The 23,607-nt window shown below is 37.2% G+C and overlaps 1 protein-coding gene across 2 annotated transcripts in view; it reads right to left on the reverse strand.

Moving 5' to 3' along the window:
* Positions 1-23,607, reverse strand: part of USP32 (ubiquitin specific peptidase 32) — a 217,456-nt gene that overhangs the window by 127,252 nt on the left and 66,597 nt on the right. The window lies entirely within an intron of this gene.

Here is a 23,607-nt window from a genome sequence, read left to right on the forward strand (position 1 = left end):
GAACACAAACAGATGGCCAACAGGCACATGAAAAGATGCTTAACATCACTAATCATCAGGGAAATCCAAATCAAAACCATGATGAGATACCATCTCACATCTGCCAGCAATTCCATTTCTAAGTATTTATCCAAAGAAAATGAAAACACTAATTTGAAAATACATATGCACCCTATGTTCATTGCAGTAGTTTACAAATAGCCAAGATATGGAATCACTATATCCATCAACAGATCAATAGATCAATGGATAAAGATGTGGCATTTATATACAATGGAATATTACTCAGCCATAAAAAGAATGGCATCTTGCCATGTGGGACAGTATGGATGGATACACACATACACAATGAATTATTATTCAGGAAGAAAGGAAATACTGTCATTTGTGACAACAGGGATAAGCCCTGAGGGCATTATACCACATGAAATAAGCCAGACAGAGAAAGACAAATACTTCCCAGTATCACATGGAATATTTAAGTAAGAAAAGAAGGGAGGGGAGAAGAGAAAAAAGAAAAGCAATTCACACTCTAAGAAACAGAGTAGGAAAGTGGTTTTCAGGACTGGGGAGTGGGGGAAATAAGGACAGGTGGGTAAAAGTGTACAAATTTTCAGCTGGAAGATGAGTAAGATCTCGGGCTCTAATGTAAAACACAGTGACTCCAGTTGATAATACTGTATTATATAATTCAAACTTTTTTTTTTTAAGATTTTATTTATTTATTTGACAGACTGAAATCACAAGTAGGCAGAGAAGCAGGCAGAGAGAAAGGTAGGGAAGCAGGCTCCCCGCTCAGCAGAGAGCCAGACGCGGGGCTCGATCCCAGGACTCTGAGATCATGACCTGAGCTGAAGGCAGAGGCCTCAACCCACTGAGCCACCCAGGCACCCCTAATTCAAACTTCTTATGAGAACAGAAATTAAATGTCCTCACCAAAAAGGCAAAGAGAAGAAATCCCCAAGAGTTAGATACTGCAAAAAAACTCAAAACTACAGGGTAACAAAGTGTTTTAGAAACCTAAGGAAACTGATACAATGTCAATTTAAAAAAAAGAGTAAATATCCCAATTTATATTTGTTAATATACACCTTAACTTTGATAGAATATGCCAAAAAATGGTAAGATCCTTCCTTCTTTTCAGGAAGAGAACTAGGTGGCCAGGGAACTGGATGGAAAGGAAATTTTTCATTGTCCTTTTGTTCTTTTTAAAAATCTAAACCATGAGAATTTATCATCTGTTAAAAAATACAAGAGAGAAAAAAGAAAAAAATAAGCATTTTCCAATTGCCCTCATGCACTATATCATACTGCCAGAGACCTAACATGGGTGAAAAATGAAGTCATAGTCACCAGATAAGATAGTTTTCTATATATGCTATATATTTTATATAAAAGAAGTAACATGACAAATCAATGTATAAGCCTGCAATTTTCAGTGCAACACAGTAGTTAAGAACCAAACAGACATGAGGTCAAATTGATCAAATCCTAGCTCTTCTACTCAGGGACTGTGTGTTCTTGGACAAATTACGTAACTTCTGCTTATCTGTCTAGAAAACAAGATTAACAGTAACAGCACCTAACCCTCACAAAGCGTGGTGAGATCTGAGATAATTTACATAACATGTTTAGCACAGTGCCAAGCACATGATAAATAAGTCCATAAATGTTAGTTATGATCATCATCAGTGGGAGGCAACATAAAAGAGTAGCTAATATGAATTTGGATACTTGGACTTGAACCTTGCATTCACGTATTAGCTTTTTTATTTTTTTTTCAAGATTTATTTATTTATTTGACAGAAATCACAAGTAGGCAGAGAGGCAGGCAGAGAGAGAAGAGGAAGCAGACTCTCTGCTGAGCAGAGAGCCCAATGCGGGGCTCAATCCCAGGACCCCAAGATCACGACCCAAGCCGAAGGTAGAGTCTCAACCCACTGAGTCACCCAGGCGCCCCTCACGTATTAGCTTTAATCCTTAGGCAAGTAAATTAACCTCCTTAAGTTTTGTACCTTTGCCTCATTCATTAAATGGTAATAATATTAGTACCTGCATCATGACAAACACCATATAACTTAAACAAAATACTAGATAAAAATTTGTGAATTCAGGACGCCTGGGTGGCTCAGTCGTTGGGCGTCTGCCTTTGGCTCAGGTCATGATCTCAGGGTTCTGCGGTCGAGTCCCATATTGGGCTCCCTGCGCAGGGGAAGCCTGATTCTCTCCCTCCCACTCTCCCTGGTTGTGCCCCCCAACCCCACTCTGTCTCTCTTCTCTGTCAAATAAATAAATTAAATTAAAAAAAAAATTTGTGAATTCACCAAGCAAACACAATCTTTAAGTGTTTAAAGTTAACATCCCCAATAAGATAAATCAATTACACATGGTTGTTGCAAGTACTAAATGATATGTTTACAAAGCAGGTAATAACTAGCATATAATATTAATAAACAACAGCCAAAGTTCTTCACAGTTAAATAGTTTCTCTGAGGGAAAGATCTGATTTCAAATAAATAAGTTGCTTTTACTTATACCTTGTGTAACACCTGCAAACTGTCACTACATATGAGTATGTTATTGCCAGTTTAGGGTTCAGCTGAACTATCCACAAGAGGATAAAACAAATAAATAAGCTTGGCCATTATAGCATGATACTCTCAAATGACCTAGTAAGAAAAAGAGTCAAGATAATTTAAAAATTCAGATAGTATCTCTTTGGAGTTTAAAGGTATTAAATAAATATCCTACTCTCTTTCAAAACAAATAGGCTGGTTTCCAGGGATTAATGAAAAAATAATCCTGACCCTATGAGAAGAAAAAAAAAAAGAGAGAGACAGACAATGAAAAACTAATAGGGGCTATTTTTCAGTCCCCAAACTTTCCAATATACAGCTTTAATAATATCAGTGCAATAAAGCTTCTGATCTTTTTCTCAGGGTTGTCTAGACAAATTATAGGATCCTCAAATAGAACTGAAAAGGGACTTCCATTCTCAGGAAACAAGAGTACCATAAACCAAACCAAATTACTAGAAACAAAAGGAATTCTGCTGGGAAAAGACTAATAAAATGGACAGCAGCAAACCATACTGTGCGTGGGTTCTACGCTGTGACAACAAAAAGCCTCTAACACCAGAAAATTCAAAGGTTAACAAAATATCAAGCTTTGATGACTTCACCAACTATTTAGTATCTTGACCATGGTGGTGGATACACAAGCCCCCACAGTTACAGAATTACATAGAATTGAGTATGCACACACACACACACACACACACACAAACTGGGGAAAGCAGTTTAAAATCAGTGGCTAGAAAGCATCAGTATCGACATCCTAGTTGTGATATGCATTTGCAAAATGTTACCTTCAGTGGAAACTAGCAAAGTATAAAAAAGGATCCCTCTGTATTCTTATTAACTGCATGTGAATCTGTATTTATCTTAACACAAACTTTAATTAAAACTTTTAGGAAGAACAAATTTTCAAAATATTTGAATAAATGTACCACAGGAAAAAATTCATTTTAAAAATTTTATGTTAAATGTATTCTCAATAATATTTCCTCCCTAGTACTAGATTTAATAGCTAGCTTTCCTCCCACAGGCACAATGACCAAGGAAAATAATTCCACAAAGACCCACACATACAGAAACTGAACTTATTTCAAAACAATAAACAGGGGCACCTGGGTGGCTCAGTGGGTTGGGCCTCTGCCTTGGGCTCAGATCATGACCTCAGGGTCCTGGAATCGAGCCCCACATTGGGCTCTCTGTTCAGCAGGGAGCCTGCTTCCCCCTCTCCCTCTGTCTGCCTCTCTGCCTACTTGTGATCTCCCTCTCTGTGTCAAATAAATAAATAAATAAATCTTTAAAACAAAGAACAAAAAACAATGTAACACTTTTTATTTTTATTTTTTTTAAAGATTTTATTTATTATTTGAGAGACAGAGATCAGAAGTAGGCAGAGAAGCAGGCAGAGGGAGAGGAGGAAGCAGGCTCCCTGCTGAGCAGAGAGCCCGATGCGGGGCTCGATCCCAGGACCCTGGGATCATGACCTGAGCCGAAGGCAGAGGCTTTAACCCACTGAGCCACCAGGTGCCCCAATGTAACACTTTTTAGTTCAAGAGAGGAAACAACTATTCACAGAGCCAGATAAGTAATTAAAATTTATACTCCACATAATATTTATTGGGCATCTTACATGCCAGACATCAAATGAGATATGGGAGACACAGTGGGAGAGAAATCAACAACTGAACTGGTCTTTCTTGGCACTAACATTCTGTAGAACGCTCACTGAAAATAAATGTATACGTCTTCTTTACATGTGCTTTACTCTGCTTCCTCCTTCTACACCTTCCTTATCTCATTAATAAGTGTCTGGTCTTGAAGGAAAACTTATTTTCTGAGATTTTTAGAAATCCTCTGAGACACACAATGCTTTGATTTAGTAGTCTAACATTCCTACTCCTTAAGTGTAAAAGTGGCAGTAAGGAAGGTTCCTTCTGAGAACTAACTTCGCAGTCAAAAACTGTCTTGCCTGAACAAGGAATGAGCAGACTAGAGTAAAAGATAGTTATTAGCTTGAACTGCTCTGCCAAACTAAAAGCGGCACGCTCACAGCAAGCTCTTCCCAGGCTCATGCCAGTTCATGCCCTTACCTACACCCTTTGGTAGCTTATATAGACCTAAACACTGTACCACTCAACCATTACATAAATATTATATAACTCTATGAGAAATGGGAAAAACAAAACTTAACTCATCTTGTATAAGAATGTACCCAATACTTTATCAACAGCTGGACTTTATTAATTAATGGGGCAACTGGAATATTCATTACATAACAAAGGAGGACAGGTTATAAATATTTTCAGTATCATCATTAGAACAATGTCACCCACACAGTAAATTTTTAGTCATCTCTGTTGAAAATCTGGAATTGGAGACTTAACCAAAAACACATAATTATATAAACCTATCTCTTGTAATCAAGAAAAACATCCCTAATTTTTTTTTTATAAAGATTTTATTTATTGGGTGCCTGGGTGGCTCAGTGGGTTAAGCTGCTGCCTTGGGCTTGGGTCATGATCTCAGGGTCCTGGGATCGAGGCCCGCATTGGGCTCTCTGTTCAGCAGGGGGCCTGCTTCTCTTCCTCTCTCTCTGCCTGCCTCTCTGCCTACTTGTAATCTCTCTCTCTCTCTGTGTCAAATAAATAAATAAAATCTAAAAATAAATAAATAAATAAGTAAATAAAATAAAGATTTTATTTATTTATTTGACAGACAGAGGTCACAAGTAGGCAGAGAGGCAGGCAGAGAGGGAGGAGGAAGCAGGCTCCCCGCTGAGCAGAAGAGCCCAATGCAGGCCTCGATCCCAGGACCCTGGGATCATAACCTGAGCTGAAGGCAGAGGCTTTAACCCACTGAGCCACCCAGGTGCCCCAAAACATCCCTAATTAAATAAAAATATCTTCAGAGAGTCATAAGTAATAAACCTGGCATTTAGAACATGGGCATTTATTAATACAATTCTACAGACACAAGCCATATGCAGGTTCCAGGGATTGGGACCTGGAGATTAGGGGGGGGGGCGACATTATTCAGCCTATCACACTCTCTAATCAGAACACCTATTAACCCAAGAGGATAGGCCAAACTCCCTTTCTCTCTCTCTCTCTCTCTGTTGTCCTATAGCTTAGCTCTGGACACAAGCAGAGTAGTGGAAAGCCTTCTACTGAAAATGGCAGCTCCAGGGAAAGGGAAAGTACTATGGATGCTGAGAGGAAGGAAGAGTGCAGCAAAGTTCTTTTTGACTCCTGGGGTTCACCTCTTAACAGCACACTCATGGACTGGAATTTAAACATCACAACAAAGTCTGAGACTTAAATTCCGGATAGAGCACTGTCCAAGTTCCACACTGGCCACTGGGTGGTGCACACATGAAACAGATCAAATAACAGTGCACAGGCTTTGGAAACTCAACTGACACTGGAACCACAACCAGAAGAAGATGGATTGGAACTTGCTGCCTAAATGATCAGTATCAATGATCTAATACAAAGACTGAATACAACAAATATATCAACCTCTGCATAGGATTTAAAGAGACTAAGAAACTCATAACATAATATTAAAAATGTCTGGAATATAATCCAGAATTACTCAGCATATTAAAAAAAACAGGAAAAGCTTTAATTCAGTTAGGAAAAGATAATCAACAACATGAGACAGATTTTAGACCTATCAAAGACACTGGAGAAGCTATTATAAAAATGACGAAACAAATGAGGTCAAACACTCACTGCTGAATGGAAAGACAGAAAGTCTTAGTACAGAAACAGAAGGCATAAAGAAAAACCATATGCAAATTTTAGAACTGAATAATCCAGTAACAACAAAAAAATATCACTTCCCAGTATCGAGTAACGGGAAATGCAGGAAAACAAGCTCTTTTAAGAGTGGTTAACTCCAGGGCGCCTGGGTGGCTCAGTGGGTTAAGCCGCTGCCTTCGGCTCAGGTCGTGATCTCAGGGTCCTGGGATCGAGTCCCGCATCGGGCTCCCTGCCGAGCAGAGAGCCTGCTTCCCTCTCTCTCTTTCTCTCTGCCTGCCTCTCCGTCTGCTTGTGATCTCTCTCTGTCAAATAAATAAATAAAATCTTAAAAAAAAAAAAAAAAAAAGAGTGGTTAACTCCAGGGTGCCTGGGTGGCTCAGTGGGTTAAAGCCTCTGCATTCAGCTCAGGTCATGATGATAGAGCCCCACACTGGGCTCTCTGCTCAGCAGGGAGCCTGCTCCCTCCTCTCTGCCTGCCTCTCTGCCTACTTGTGACCTCTGTCTGTCAAATAAATAAAATAAAATCTTAAAAAAAAAAAAAAAGAATGGTAACTCCTTGTGAAGGCCAACTCTATCAATCATTAACACCACAGTGTTAATTATTTTAAGCAGATGGCTTTTTTCTTAACACTAGTGGTATTAAGTGAGAATGACTAGATTTCAACTTTGTCACAAACTGAGTCATCACTTTTTTTTTTAAATTATTATTATTTATTTGATAGACAGAGATTACAAGTAGTCAGAGAGGCGGGCAGGGAGAGAGAGGAGGAAGCAGGCTCTCTGCTGAGCAGAGATCCCGATGCGGGCCTCGATCCCAGGACCCTGGGATCATGACCAGAGCCAAAGGCAGAGGTTTTAACCCACTGAGTCATCATCACTTTTTTTTAAAAAGTGCCCATAGAGTTTGTTCTCGTAACTACTGAATAAAGTTAATGAACAGAAATAAACAGTATTGACACATAAGTCCTTATTAGATGGTGAAAAAAAATTGAAATTTTGTACCAAGTACAAAACAGGCCTACTGTTTCACAAGATATATTTAATACACCTTGAGACTCAAGATGCTGTTTCTTTAAAGTGAGAAGGGTATATCCCTCTGCAGATCTAAATTACATTTATGTGTTAAAAACAATGTTCTTAGAGAGATAAATTTTTAATAAGTATTACAACATACAAACCAAGAAAATATATATGTTGCAGTTTAAATTAAAGAAGCATTTTAGACTTGTAATTATACTTATACAACCCTAATATGAAATATGGATTATCCTTTACATCAACATTAAGTTTAATTAATGATTATTACATTAAATTTTAAAAAAATATTATTGCTAAAATACAGAAAACCTCAAATTCTTTAGAGCCCTCAAAAGGCTTGAGACAATTAAGTCATACACAAATTCCCATACACGTGCACACCACAGAATGTATAAACCACTACTGCACATTTCAGATCTACTAATATAACTGGGATTCCTGAAGAGTTAGGAGATTATTTTCAAACACTCTTTTTTAAAAATTAAAAACTTAAGGTGCGCCTGGGTGGCTCAGTTGGTTAAACATCTGCCTTCAGCTCACGTCATGATCCCAGGGTGCTGGGACTGAGCCCCAAGTCTGGCTCCCTGCTCAACCAGGAATCTGCTTCTCCCTCCGTCTCTGCCCCTCCCCTACTCAGGCAAATGCTCTCTCTCTCTCTCTCTCTCTCTCATGAATAAAATTTTTTTAAAAATTAATTAAAATTTAAAAATTTTATTTTAATTCAGGAGCGCCTGGGTGGCTCAGTGGGTTGAGCTTCTGCCTTAGGCTCAGGTCATGATCTCAGGGTCCTGAGATCGAGCCCCTCATCGGGCTCTCTGCTCACCAGGAAGCCTGTTCCACCCCCCACCAACGCCTACTCTCCTGTCTTGTGATCTGTCTCTCCGTCAAATAAATAAAATCTTTTTAAAAAATATTTTTATTTCAGAATACCACTATTTAGGTAAATGCAAATCAAAACCACAATGAGATACCTTCACATCCATTAGGATGTCTCTAACCAAAACACAGATAATAACAAGGTTGGCAAGAATGTAGAGAAGCTGCAACCCTCATACACCATTAGTGGTAATGTAAAATGGTACAGCCAATTTGGAAAACAGTCTGGCAGTCCCTCAAAAAGGTTAAACACAGAGTCACCATATATGACCCAGAAATTCCATCCAAAGTACATATCCAAAAGAAATGAAAATATATGCCCACACAAATACACAAGAATGTTTATAGCATCACTATTTATCATAGCCAAAAAGTAGAAATGGGGTGCCTGGATGGATTAGTCAGTTAAGAGTCTGCCTTCGGCTCAGGTCATGATCCCAGGGTGCTGGGATCTAACCTGCATCAGGTTCCCTGCTCAGCGGGGCATCTGCTTCTCCCTCTCTCTCTGCCTGCTGCTCCCACTACTTTTATGCATTCTCTCACTATTAAATAAATAAAAATAAAATATTTTTTAAAAAAGCAGAAGTAACCCCAATATCCATCAACTGATGAACAAATAAACAAAATGCAATACATCCATACAAGCGTGTATCATTCACCAATAAGAAGGAATGAAGGACTGACACAGAGTACAACAGAATATTTTCAGCATTTCGTCTAAGTCAAAGAAGCCAGTCACGGAAGACTATATATTATAGATTCTATTTTTACAAAATGCCCAGAAGAGATAAATCTATAAAGATGGCGAGTAAATTAGTATATTAGCCTAGGGCTGACGGAAGAGGGGATGGAGAAAATAGGGGTGACAAAGGTAAGGGTTTCTCCTGGGGCTGATGAAACTAATTGTGGCGATGGTTGCAAAACTCTGTGAACAAACTGAAAGTCATTAACCATACAGTTTAAACGAGTAAACTGAAATGCACCTGGCTGGCTCAGTTGGCGCGTACAACTCTTGATCTCTGAGTTGTGAGTCTGAGCCCCATGCTGGGTATAGAGATTACTTAAAAATAAAATGAAATAAAATATGCCTGCTGCTCCTCCTCCCTGTGCTCTCTGACAAATAAATAAAATCTTTTAAAGAAAGAAAATAAAATAAAAGGGGTGAGTTGAATAACATGTACTATATCTCAATAATTAGGAAACCGTTAGGGAAAAGGCTGTTAAGAAACAATACCAGTATTTCATTTAAAGCAGAGATCTGGTTTACACAGAAAAGTTGGCTTAACACATTTCCTGGAAGACTGCTCCCATAAGCCTTTTTACTCCTCAACTAAAATTTTTGAAAGTTAAATATAAAAATAAAAAAGAATGAAGATAGGAAAAATAGTTCAGAATGAATCCTCCTGTGGAGGTATTGTATGTCAATATTGGTTTTTTCTTTAAGTCTTTTATTTATTTATCAGAAAGAGAGCGTGCACACGTGCGAGCACACAAGAAGGGGGAGAGGCAGGTAGAGGGAGAAGAAGGCATCCCGCTGAGCTACGAGCCCAGATGCAGGACTCCCAAGCCGAAGGCAGATGCTTAACTGACTGAGGCACTTAAGCGTCCCGTGTCAATACTGCTTTTTCTATAAATGTCAAAACACCCCTACTGCTTCTGTCATTTGGAAATGAATGAGAGAATTATTTTTCAAGCTGGAATACTATTAAAGTTGGCATCCATATATAAATAACTTAAGGGGGGGGTGCCTGGGTGTCTCAGTGGGTTAAAACCTCTGCCTTTGGCTCAGGTCATGATCCCAGAGTCCTGGGATTGAGCCCCACATCAGGCTCTCTACCTGGCAGGGAGCCTGCTTCCTCCTCTCCCTCTGCTTGCCTCACTGCCTACCTGTGATCTCTGTCTGTCAAATAAATAAATAAAATCTTAAAATCAATCAATCAATTAATTAATTAATTAACTTAAGGGTACCTGGGTGGCTCAGTCAGTTAAGTGTAATGATCCCAAGGCTCTGAAAGAGTCCCGCATGGGGCTCCATGCTTGGCTGGGGACCTGCTTCTCCCTCTGCGCTTCCCGTCCCTCTCGGGCCTGGGCATGCTCTTCCTCTTTCTCACAAAAATAAATAATATTTTAAAAAAAATAAAAAATAAAGTAACTTAAGCAAACTATCTTGTCTACTACTAATTTCTATGAGCATGCTAACTATAAGCTGGTTTTAAAAATTATAAACGATTTAAAAAGCTAAATTCTAGCCAGAATCTGTAAAAAACAAAACACATGTTTAGATATGCTAACTAGTTAAAGAGTATCTCAGCTTCTTTCACATTAGACAAGGGAAAAAAAACTAATTCTTAAGCCTTTCTCTTTCTTCTGAGGTCAAGTGCTTCACACAGATGGAATTTTATATGTAGTATTTTCCCACTGTTGTTATTAATGGTAATTTAGCAACATGCAAATGATGTGATAAAAATTCACCCCCATTTCACCACCTATATTTTATCTTAATGTCCCACATTACTTCAACAGCAAATAAAGAAAACTTACTAATTAAATCCTGAATCAGTTTTTTTATTCACAGTTAGGATACAGAAGCCCAGAAAGAATAAAAGCTCATGAATATAAAAGGATAGAAAGACAGCCTGATATAAAAATAGATAGATAGATAGATATGACATATTTATGCATGTATCACAACTAAAATATTTACACATACATTTAGAAGCTCAGTGTAAAAAATTAGCCTTTGAGGGGTGCCTGGGTGGCTCAGATGGTTAAGCATCTCCCTTGGGCTCAGGTCATGATCCCAGAGTCCTGGGATGGAGCCCCATATCAGGCTTCCTGCTAAGCAGGAAGCCTGGTTTCCCTCTCCCACTCTCCCTGCTTGTATTCCTGCTCTTGCGGTCATTCTATCAAATAAATAAAATCTTTTTTAAAAATTAGCCTTTGACTCATGAAAAATTACACTGAAAAGTTGTTGGAATGTTTGGGATGATTTAGCCACAGGTATGAAAACTAAGCAAATGAAAAAATAAGGAAAATGTTAACCCCAGGGAAAAAATTTTAAAAATTAAAAAAAATTGTAGCCTAACATGTTGCAAAAAAATTTTTACATAATCATAATACTCGAGATTGAGTAGTTGGGGGATTCTTGTCTTTCACTAGCTCTTTCTGATTCTGCTATGACTACGTGCATATATCACTACGATAAAAAAGATAATTTAAAAACTTTATTTGTGGGGTGCCTGGTGGCTGTCATTCAAAGTCTGCCTTTGGCTCAGGTCATGATCCCAGGGTCCTGGAATCAAGCCCCACACTGGGTTCCCTGCTCAGTGGGAGCCTCCTTCTCTCCTCCCCGCTCATGTTCTCTTCTCTCTCTCTAATAAATAAATAAAATCTCTAAAAAAAAAAAAAACCAAACTTTATTTGCAAAACAGGATAACTGGTTGCTGCTATGAAAGGACTCTAGGTCATAGGGATAAAATGGAGAAGGTTCATTTTATTTTTCATTAAAAATACTTCTGTAAGGGGCGCCTGGGTGGCTCAGTGGGTTAAAGCCTCTGCCTTCGGCTCAGGTCATGATCCCAGAGTCCTGGGATCGAGCCCTGCATCGGGCTCTCTGCTCAGAGGAGAGTTGGCTTCCTCCTCTCTCTCTGCCTACCTCTCAGCCTACTTGTAATCTCTGCCTGTCAAATAAATAAAATCTTTAAAAAAAAAAAAAAACTTCTGTAAGTTTCAAATAGTGTGCCTTCAGTATACATTGCCTACTCTTTCAAAACAATAATACAGAGCAACTGAAAACAAGAGCACTATAATTCAATTTAAATAATATAACTGGAACATTCACTGCATATATTTTTCAAAAGGCAATTTTATGTTTTTTTAATATAAAATATTTTATTTATTTGTCAGACACAGAGAGAGAGCGAGAGCACAAGGAGGGAGAGCAGCAGGCGGAGGGAGAAGCAGGTTCCTTACCAAGCAAGGAGCCGAATATGGAACTTGATCCCAAGACCCAGGGATCATGACTTGAGCCAAAGGCAGACACTTAACCTACTGAACCACTCAGGTGTCCCAAAAGGCAATTTTATTAAATAAAATTTACATTTATATGTATAAATCTGCCTCCAAAATACTGTCTAATCTATTTAAATAAATTCCTGTTGCTACTCACTCCAGATCATAATACAGCTTGTGTGATATAGTTAGTGGCAGAAACCGTTAGGAGTCTACACAATATCCATTTTCCTTCCTTCCTTAGTAATAGAACCTCAATTTTTTCTAAGATATTAATGATCAATCATAAATCAAAACTTGCGTTTCATATCATCTGCTCTTGTAATTTGATTTGGGAGTCCATACTGGACACCATGGTTTACTTTCTCATTCTACTGAGACTTAATGCTTGTGGTCACATGCAATTCTCAGACCTCTCAGTATGAGAAACTCTGTATATCACCTATCTGTTTGAGGTTCCTCCAGAGAATCATCAAAGGAAAATTCATGCACATAGGATAGAATAATCTATAATTTAAGTCCTATTTCCCCAAAAAGACCTACCAAGTGTCATAAAAGAGGACATTCTAGGGGTGCGTGGGGGGCTCAATGGGTTAAAGCCTCTGCCTTTGACTCAGGTCATGATCCCAGGGTCCTGGGATCAAGCCCCGCATTGGGCTCTCTGCTCAGCGGGGAGCCTGCTTCCTCCTCTCTGTGCCTGCCTCTCTGCCTACTTGTGATTTCTATCTGTCAAACAAATAAGTAAAATCTTTAAAAAATAAAAAATGGAAAACAAAGACATTTTAAGAGACAGAAATTTTATGTAGATTACTATCCTCCCAAATTATTTTATTGTTAAAAGAATCAGCTGCTAATCCGTTAAAGGGAAAAAAATTAAGTACTATTTTCAGGAAAAAATTAAAACATGCCATTGGCTCTGTTCTGAAGTATACTCTGTTCTGAAGTATATCTTACTGTATTTATCCTATAACCCCTATTTTTTTCACGTAAGAACTGTCCTAGAGCTTCATAAGCCTGCATCAGGTATCTATCCCACAGAAAACGGTTCTAGATGCTAAACATAAACCCGTATCATAAAGTGTTTATGTAACACCAGAATCCACAAGTAAGTTACTAATACTCTTCTTAAATTTAGAGAGTAGAACACTCCGTATCACTTCTCTCCCTTCCTCAAGCACGAAAGCAAAGAAGCCTTGCCTAAACAAAATAACCCAGGATACCTCTGTACATTACTTATTTACATCTGATGGACCATCCAACTGATAACTAATCCTAGGATTAATTGGACAAACCAGATTACTAATTCTGTCTTAGGTAACTTCCTGCGTCTACCACACCAAAAAGCAAGTTCTGAGATTCGGTCTCTACCTCTTTTCTCATCTCTAGATATCTTGTCTATTTAAGTCTATTCAAATACACAACGACATGTCATACTCAGAGTATAAACTACAGTGTCACTAGACATTAGTGAGGTAAATTATTAGTATACCCTCTCAATTAGCTTGGGAGTGGTTTAAAATAATTAACTAATTTCTTTGAAATTCTGGGTTGTAACTTCCCATCCACTAACTAGCTTCCTTTATTTTTTCTTTTTTTTTTTTTTTAAGATTTTACCCATTTATTTGACAGAGAGAGAGAGAGATCACAAGTAGGGAGAGAGGCAGGCAGAGAGAGGGAAGCAGGATCCCTGCTGAGCAGAGAGCCCATTGTGGGCCTCGATCCCAGGACCCTGAGACCATGACCTGAGCTGAAGGCAGAGGCTTAACCCACTGAGCCACCCAGCCACCCTACTAGCTTCCTTTAAAGCAAGTGTCTGTCCCTGATCTAGTCCCATCCCAATGAAGAAGCTGCAGTCTCCTTAGATCCACAGGTGCTTTGAAAACTTCAAAACTTCTGTTAAACCAGAAGCTTCAGGTTCAACCACGAGGTTTCAAGTCAAAACTGCTCTCCTTGGAGTTAGTGTCTCTGAATTCTGCCTATGGAGGCTTTTCTTCTTGATGTTTTCACACCTTAATGCATGATACTAAGATTGGATCCTTGTCCTCACAACTGGCTCCCTGTCCTACCTTATTATCCTTACTTTTCTTAGATACTGATTATCCTGGACCTTCTATTTCTAACAATCTCAATCTGGAATCTCCTTGCTTTTAACTTCAATTTTCTACAAGTTTAACTCAATATGTAACTTCAAATCAAGGGTGAAAAGGCAGAGTTCCAAATTTATCATTGAGAAGTCTTCCCTTTCATTGCCTCAACCTTCCCAGCCTAACCTAGCCCACATCCTTTCCTACTCCATTCCAGGCTGATTTCAAAGACCACTAAAACATAAATTTAACTGCATTTCTAACTTTTCTAATTACAATCAAGCTGTTCATACACCTAATTCCTACAACAACTGTGATCAAAGGTTTGGAAGTTCTTTTGCCTCAGAGCTTAAGTGACTAGGAAAAGACCTTGAAAGAAATTAATCGGTTAGGGGGCACCTGGGTGGCTCAGTGGGTTAAAGCCTCTGCCTTCAGCTCAGGTCATGAACCCAGGGTCCTGAGATCAGGCCCTGCATCCAGCTCTCTGCTCAGCAGGCAGCCTGCTCTCCCCTCTCTCCCTCTGCCTGCCTCTCTGCCTACCTGTGATCTCTGTCTGTCAAATAAATAAACAAAATCTTAAAAAAAAATTAATCGGTTAGAACTAAAACCCAAATATCCTAACTGAAAGGGAAATGATACATCTTGTCAAGAGTCAATTTTTATATTTCAGCCTCTCTTTTCCAAGTAGTATTAGTATTCTTTCTGAAAATCCAATTAAATGTTTAACAAAGTTTTTGAGGGATAACTGAGGTACAATAAACTGCAAATGTTTTTATTAGTCCCATTTTTTAAATAAACTGCACATATTTAAAGTATACAAATGACCAGTTTTGTAATGGCATGTCATACCTCTGAAACTATCGCCACAATCAAAAAAACTAGTAAACTCCAAACTGTCCTCATGTCCCTCTGTAATCTCTCTCCCTCTTCCCCGTGTACCACCAACACCCAGTAAGCTTCCTTTCAAGATCAAGAACTTTGCAACTTCTAGAATTTTACATGAATGAAATCATAAGCATATATTCTATTTTTACTTGGATTCTTTCACTTAGCACAGTGATTCTGAAATTCGTTCATGTTTTTGCATATATCAATAGATCTTCCTTTTTACTGCTTAGTCATCAAGTACAATTTTTCAAAGTAGTTAAAAGAAAATCTTCATTGTGAATACATTCTACTATATTTATGATGAACAGAACAGATTATTTTTAATATGCTTCTATTTTAAAGGAAAGAATGTCATGGAACGACTACCCAATGAAGAGATGTATTTCAGTAGTGTATCACCTCTGGGGGTAAAAAAAAAAAGAATTAAAAACTTCAGTTATCTAACTTTAGCAGCTACAAATACAGGACAAAATTTCTTTAAAGCATTCCCATGGATGGGACGTCTGGGTGACTCAGTCAGTTGTTAGGCGTCTGCCTTCGGCTCAGGTCATGATCTCAGGGTCCTACATTTTAATCTAAATACTGAATGTAGTTACTCACAGTAGTCAAAGAAGAAAGTCTTAGAAGATAATAACAACCATATACAAGGCAAACAAAATGGTTCCATTTCTGTGACAATTTTATTAGGCAGCTCCTCAGTAAAATAAGCCTATTTTTATTCCATCTATGGGCCTGGGGAGAAAGGGGAAAAAGTTAAGAATTCAGATGTCTCCCTCTATATTCACTCAAGTTTAGCAAATACTAGTTGCTTTTCCCACCATTTAGAATTATTGTTTTTTAAAGATTTTATTTAGTTATTTGACAGACAAACAGCGAGAGAGGGAACACAAGCAGGGGGAGTAGGAGAGGGAGAAATGGGCTCTGGTCATGTGGGGCTCAATCCCAGGACATTGGGATCATGACCTGAGCTGAAGGCAGACACTTAACGACTATGCCAACCAGGCTCCCCTAGAATTATTTTTATATGAATGTTAAGATTTCTTTTCTATTTTATAAATTTTTTTAAAGAGTTTATTCATTTCTTTGACAGAGACAGACACAACTGAGAGAGGGAACACAAGCAGGGGGAGTGGGAGAGGGAGAAGCAGGCTTCCCATGGAGCAGGGAGCCCAATGTGGGGCTTGATCCCAGGACCCCAGGATCATTACCTGAGCCAAAGGCAGATGCTTAACAACTGAGCCACCCAGGTGCCCTGAATGTTATGATTTCTATAGTCAAACCTAGCTAAATCTTATCAGCTAAATTTTGGCAGAGTTTTTAACATAGTTATAAATTAAATCAACCTTATTTTACCTTTATTATGCCAATTAAGGAAGATGCTATTGGACAGATGTGTTTAACAAGACTGACTTTAACAGGATACTGACTATTTTCACCAATTACACCAGTCATATCAGTAGCTCAGTTAATACATCAAGGATTTGAGTGATTATGTGTAAGTTATTTTCTGTAAAAGTATTTTTTAGTTCTAATATAAGTAACTTCTCTGACATATGCAATACAATTTACAACATTCGTAATTTACACAATATACTTGATATAATGCTTTATATAAGAAGTTCACGAATTCCATTATGCTTAATGACATGTCAGTTCTTATATAAACTGCTTTTCTTTTTTAATATTTATTTATTATTTGAGAGAGAGATTGAGAGTAAGCACGTGCACACACACAAGCTGATGTGTACAGGGAGAGGAAGAGAATCCTCAAGAGACTCCCCACTGCAGCCTCAATCCCAAGGTCCTGAAATCATGACCTGAGCCAAAATCAAGAATTGGACACTCAACTGAATAAGCCACCCAGGCACTCCTATAGTTTCTCAATAGTTTATGAAGCTATTTAAAAATCACTCTAGGATAAAACTTGGCAGTTAAGACCCATAAAGACATAAGAAAAAATTTTTTTAATTTTAAAAAAAGAACCATAAAGACAATAATGCATTTTTTAAAAAGTCCATACAAAATTTTACAAGTGGGTAGAATATTCTGTTAATATTTTCACCTAATAGAATCCTTGGTATCTTTTCTGTCTAGTCTTTCAAAGAGAAATACTGAAAAACCATGAAAACTTATGAACTAGCATAAATATTACACTGAGAACAAAAACCAATGCAATTAAAATCAAGTTTAGTGAAGTTTTACAGATTCTGCTTACAGAGAAAGATTTTAAACCAGTATCCTACCTAGTGCTCTCCTGTCAGCTTATAATGTCAAGATCAGGATTTACAGTAATAAATGTTACACAGTTAGCTACTCTTCTCTGGCTGATATAAGCAATTATTTTGGATATCACAAAAGTCAATGATCTGTAGCATCTAGCACTAACAATCAATGACTAGCGTTGTCAAGAAAGTTGTTAGCCATCATTCTAGTAAATCCAACATAAAGGAATGTACTAAGTAATACAGATCAACTAACAAAAAAACAAATACTAATAATTCTGTGGTCAGTCCCCCTAAACCTTGACTATACAGTAACTACATGTTCCCAGTTCCAAGGGGCATCTAAATGAATATGAACACTTCCGTGTAAATTTACCACCACTAGTGGAAAATACCCTACTAATCAAATGTTTTTACATGTTAATCACTATCTCTGTAAACACTTTCGGCTCTAAGATTGCTTTCACTTAACATGTGCATTTTCCTCTAATTTGGAAAAGGTTAAATGTTCAAAGATTGCAAAAATTAGCAAAGCTAATTGACTTCACAAATATTGGTTTTCTGGTCATTCTTTTTTTTTTTTTTTTTTAAGATTTTTAAAATTTATTTGACAGAGGGAAAGATCACAAGTAGGCAGAGAGGAGGAAGCAGGCTCCCTGCCAGGCAGAGAGCCCATTATGGGGCTCGAACCCAAGGACCCCAAGATCATGACCTAAGCCGAAGGCAGAGGCTTAACCCACTGAGGCACCCAGGTGCCCCTGGTCATTCTTGTAATAGGATTTTGCAGAATAATATAATATAATATATGTATATTTATAAAACTACTTTTTTTTTTAAGATTTTATTTATTTATTTATTTATTTTAAAGATTTTGTTTATTTATTTATTTATTTGACAGACAGAGATCACAAGTAGGCAGAGAGAGAGAGGGAAGCAGGCTCCCCGCTGAGCAGAGAGCCTGATGCGGGACTCAATCCCAGGACTCTGGGATCATGACCTGAGCCGAAGACAGTGGCTTAACCTACTGAGCCACCCAGGCGCCCAAGATTTTATTTATTTATTTGACAGATGGAGATCAGAGAAGCAGGCAGAGAGAGAAAGAAGGAAGCAGAGGCTCCCTGCTGAGCAGAGGGCCTGATGTGGGGTTCGATCCCAGGACCCTGGGACCATGACCTGAGCCGAAGGCAGAGGCTTTAACCCACTGAGCCATCCAGGTGCCCCTATATATAACTACCTTTAAAAAAGCATTAATAAATGCTCATTAAGTTTACACTATACGCACAGCACTCTGGGGCATATTTTTTAAAAGTCATGAAGTCTGCCCATCAAGAACTGCAACTTGGTTCAGAGACAAGATTTAAATGAACAATTAGAGAACAAGCCGTCACTTCATAAAATGTTGTGCTACATAGCAGAGGCAGGCTTTAGTACCTGTAAGGAATGGGAGAAAAACAATGTGAGCCAGAACTGTCAGCGGCAGCTGTAAAGAGAAAGGTGGAACGGTACTACTATATTCACCAGTCATCCAGAATTGGAAATAAATCCTGAGATAGAGATTTAAGAATTTTTCGTTAAAAAAAAAAAAAAAAAAAACAGTTAATGAGTAGCTACTACAAATTCACTTGCCTAGCAGATTTTGTAAATAGTGAAAACTACTTTTAAGTGAATGTGAAAATAATAGGAAGTGACTACAAATTACTACTACATGGAAATATTATGTTATTAGAATTTCTTTGGGAGGAGAGGAGTTGGGGGATGGGTGGCACCCAAAAGAAGCACTGGATTATTAAGAGTTAGTGGCCTTGGTTCAGAAAAGGCCAATTTCAAGTATTACACATTTTTCATTTACTTACCCCATACTTCATTTGACTTTGTTATCTCAATGCCCTCAAATTCTATTCATCTGATATTCCATTCAAATAATACATGGTTATATTACAAGAAAGATCAGAATTGCATCAAAATATAAATTACACTAATCTATTCTAGAAACAATGAGACAAATGAAATCAATGCTTAAATTCCAAAAATTGTAAACTCTCATGAGTTTTTATTCCTTATCCAAAATGTCTTAGAATTTATCACAGTAAGTCTTCAGACAAAGTTAAAAAAAAAAAAATGAGAGTTCAGTTCAATCCTAAATAAATCTTTCTTTTACTCTAAAAATATACAGCTACTCTCTTCAAGAAAATAATTTAGAAACTCGTACTGCTTCTTAATTAACATATTAAGGACTAAAGTTACTTTTTAAGTTCATCATCCTTTTCTACTAAGATTCCAAAAATACCTCCCCCTTACTTTTCAAAGATGTTATTACTTTTACTTTAAAGGAAAACACTGATTAACTAGGGAATGAAGTTCTCTCTCTATCCACAACTGGCAGCTGAAATGGTTCCTGTGGCTTTTCGTATAGAGATACTGGCATTAAAGTAATGCAGTTGTGCCTTAAAACATTAATTTCAGAATCTCACTAAGAGTGGGTGACCCCCTTTACCCAAATTTAAGGCTGAAACTCTCCATAGGATTTTAAGAAAGGTCTCACAAGGCCATCTCTTTATTTATAAATCCAATCATTTAATTTATTTCCCTAAAGCTGTAGAATGCAGACCTCCAGTCTGAGTCTACCTATGTATTAAAACTAAATTCAAGCTTCAAAACTACCTGAGTAGACCTATAACTTCCATTTTATTTAAAATGTAGCATTTCTCCTTCAGCAATTAACTTTGTCTCTGCAACTATGAATTATACTAATAAATTGTCTCCCATTCCCAAACACACACAAAAGCTGGTAACGTCTATCCATCTTTGAGAGACAGCTAAAATAAAACACAAGCTGAATGTTGAAACTGCTCCAAAACTGAGCTTAAATGAGGTTCACTCATCCTTTTGAGACCACAGTATGAGAAACTATAAGGACTTCCTTTCCTGAGAAAAGACCGGAGATCAATTAAAGATAAAAGTATTAGCTCCTTATCAGACTTCACAATTTATACAATGAATTATACTTAATCAATATCCACATGCTATTAGTACCCATCCTCACTTAAAATAAGCCTATGTCAGTAAATATGGCAAAAAAGGCTAATATCATCACTAACAGCATTTACAGAAATCATGCGTTTTAACACTATCGCAAAAAAGGTTAATATCATCACTAAAAGCATTTACAGAATTCATGTGTTTTAGCACAGTGCTAGATTTTACACAAAAAAGTGTCAACTACAATGGAATTGAAACTTGAAATTATCATTGTGGACTTTATAATTTAACATTAAGATTGTTCTTGTAAAATAATTAGTTTAATTATTCTAGCTAGTCAAGACTCTTAACAGAGAGTCCAAAGGACAGAGCAAGATTCCTGAAGCAGTTTTGGGTGAAATCAAATTTATGAGAGATTCACATAAAGATGATGTTGCACGGAGTTCCACATCTACCTTCAATGTAAATTATCTGCAAGAGTGTTACTTCTAACTTAAAAACCAGAAAAAGCCAAATAAACTATCATATTACAATATTTCTTGAGCCTGTCAGAGGCAATGAAATAGCCTGGCATCCCAGGAAGGACAGATTCCTCCAAAACACGAGACGCATGAATTGACTCTCCAATAGCAGAACACAGGAAGAAGATGCAGCTGCTACACACGAGAGTAAGAAAAAAACCAACCAGAATTTTAACAAGTGTATTTTCCATTTCTACAGAGTTGGCTATTCTGACCATTTCATAAAACTGAGTTAAAAATGGGTCTTCTGTGTTTGACTTCTTTGACTCAGCATGTTTGTCCATGCACATATCAAAAAACTTCATTCCTTTTATTAACAAACAATATTCTGTTGTATGGATTTACTACATTTTGTTCAGCCAATAGACATCTGAGTTGTACAATGAAACTTACAAAGCATTTTAAAAAATTAAATGCAAAAACTTCCTAATTTCGTAAGTCAGAATACTTAAAATAATGTTAAAATGGTAATACTCCCCAAACCAATTTACAGATTCTATGCATCCCCTATCAAAATCCCAGCTGCCTTTATTTGCATAAATTGACAAGATGATCCTAAAATTCATATGTGAATACAAAGGACCTAGAATAGACACGACTTGGAAAAGAAGATTAAAGTTGGAAGTTAGAAGAATAACATGTTTTGGGGGCACCTGAGTGTGGCTCAGGTCACGATCTCAGGGTCTCAGGGGACGGAGCCCTGCGCTGGGCTCCCTGCTCAGCAGGGAGCCTCCTTGTCCCTCTGCTCCCCCCTCACTCATGCTTCAGAGCATGGCGTGCCCGCTCGCTCTTTGTTCAGTAAAAAAATAAAATCTTAAAAAAAAAAAAAAAGAACATGTTTTGACTTCAAATCTTCTACAAAACTAGAGTAATCAAGAAAACGTGATACTGATTCAAAGAGAGACACAAATATCAATGGAAAAGAACTGAGAGCCAGAAATAAAACTTTATGTTTATGGTCAACTGATTTTCAACAATTTTAACAACAGTGACAAGACAATTCAATGGGGAAAGAACAGTCTTTTTAACAAATGGTACAAACGCTGGAAAACTATTTGCAGAAGAATGAAGTTGAACTCCTTATCCCATACATAAAATTAATACAAAATGGAAGAGACCTAAATTGAAGAGCTAAAACTCTTAGAGAAAAAACAGAAAAATAAATCTTTATGGCCTTGGGTTATGCAATGATTTATTTATTTTTTTCTTTTTTGGGGAGGGAGAAGCCATGATTTCTTAAATACAATACATAAAACACAATGATAAAAGGAAAAATAAGTAAGTTGGACTTCACCAAAATTTAGAAGTTTTGTGTTACAAAGGGTACCATCTAGAGAGTGAAAAGACAACCTACACAATGGGAGGGTATATGTGCAAATCATGTATCTTATAAGAGACTTGTATCTAGAATATATAAAGGGCTCTTATAACTCAATGTATACATGTAAATCTTTATATATGATCCAGAAAGACAAGTGAGATATTCTGACTTAATTTTTTCCCAGTACCATGAATTATATTCAGTCTGACAGTTTTGACTTTAAGAAAGGAGGTGAAGGGAGACAAAAGCTGAAGGTAGTATATATTTGAATTTGGAATATTTTAATTATTATGGACTCAGAGGACCCTTCCTCATCTGCCAATTTATATTATCTCATACACTGTTAGTCATATCCTAAAATAAAATAAATTCCAGAATTTGATATACAAGCATTTAAGACAAAAAGATTGAAAGAAACAGGCAGAAGAACTCACACTGAAAAAAGAAAACCCAATATAATATTACGAAAAAAAGTTAACTTTGTCATAAATCCAAAACAATGGCAGAGGTACATAATTTTACAAAACAAATACATTAAGGAGAATTAATGCAACATATATATTCCCACCAAAAAAAAAAAGATAAAATTTAGAAATGTAAACTCTGTATTATGTAAAACACAGGTTTAAAAGCACACAACCCATGTTAGAAATAGAAACTGTCACTATGGGGCACCTGGGTGGCTCAGTGAGTTAAGCCTGTCTTCAGCTCAGGTCATGATCTCTGGGTCCTGGGATCAAGCTCTCTGCTCAGCAGGGAGCATGCTTCTCTCTCTCTGCCTACTTGTGATCTCTGTCTGTCAAATAAATAAATAAAATCTTTTTAAAAAAAAAAAAAAACTGTCACTAATTAAGAATGGTGAATTATGGGTGTACCTGGGTGGCTCAGTTGTTAAGTGTTTGCCTTTGTTAAGTGTCTGTCCTGGGATAGAGCCCCGCATCGGGCTTCCTGCTCAGAGGAAGCCTGCTTCTACCTCTCTCACTCCCCCTGCTTGTATTCCCTCTCTCACTGTCTCTCTCTCTCTCTCTGTCAAATAAATAAGAATCTTAAAAAAAAAAAAAAAAAAAAAAAAAAAAGAATGGTGAATTATGGTTCTTTGTAATATAGTAAGCTTTAATTCTTATAATTTTCAGTGTTTAAATTAACATTTTCAACGTTTTATTCTCATTGCACATTTGGAAAAACAAAATGCATATCTGTGTATGTAGCTATAAAATAGTTAACATACTATTTTTAGAAAGCGTATATTTATATCAACTTAGGACACCTTATCTCTATCTAAAATTTTTAGTAGAAATTAAGTAAGTCTTTACAGGTTCCAATAAGCTAG

This window comes from Neovison vison, chromosome 5 (genome assembly GCF_020171115.1).
Source record: "Neovison vison isolate M4711 chromosome 5, ASM_NN_V1, whole genome shotgun sequence".
In the NCBI taxonomy this organism is placed as follows: domain Eukaryota; kingdom Metazoa; phylum Chordata; class Mammalia; order Carnivora; family Mustelidae; genus Neogale; species Neogale vison.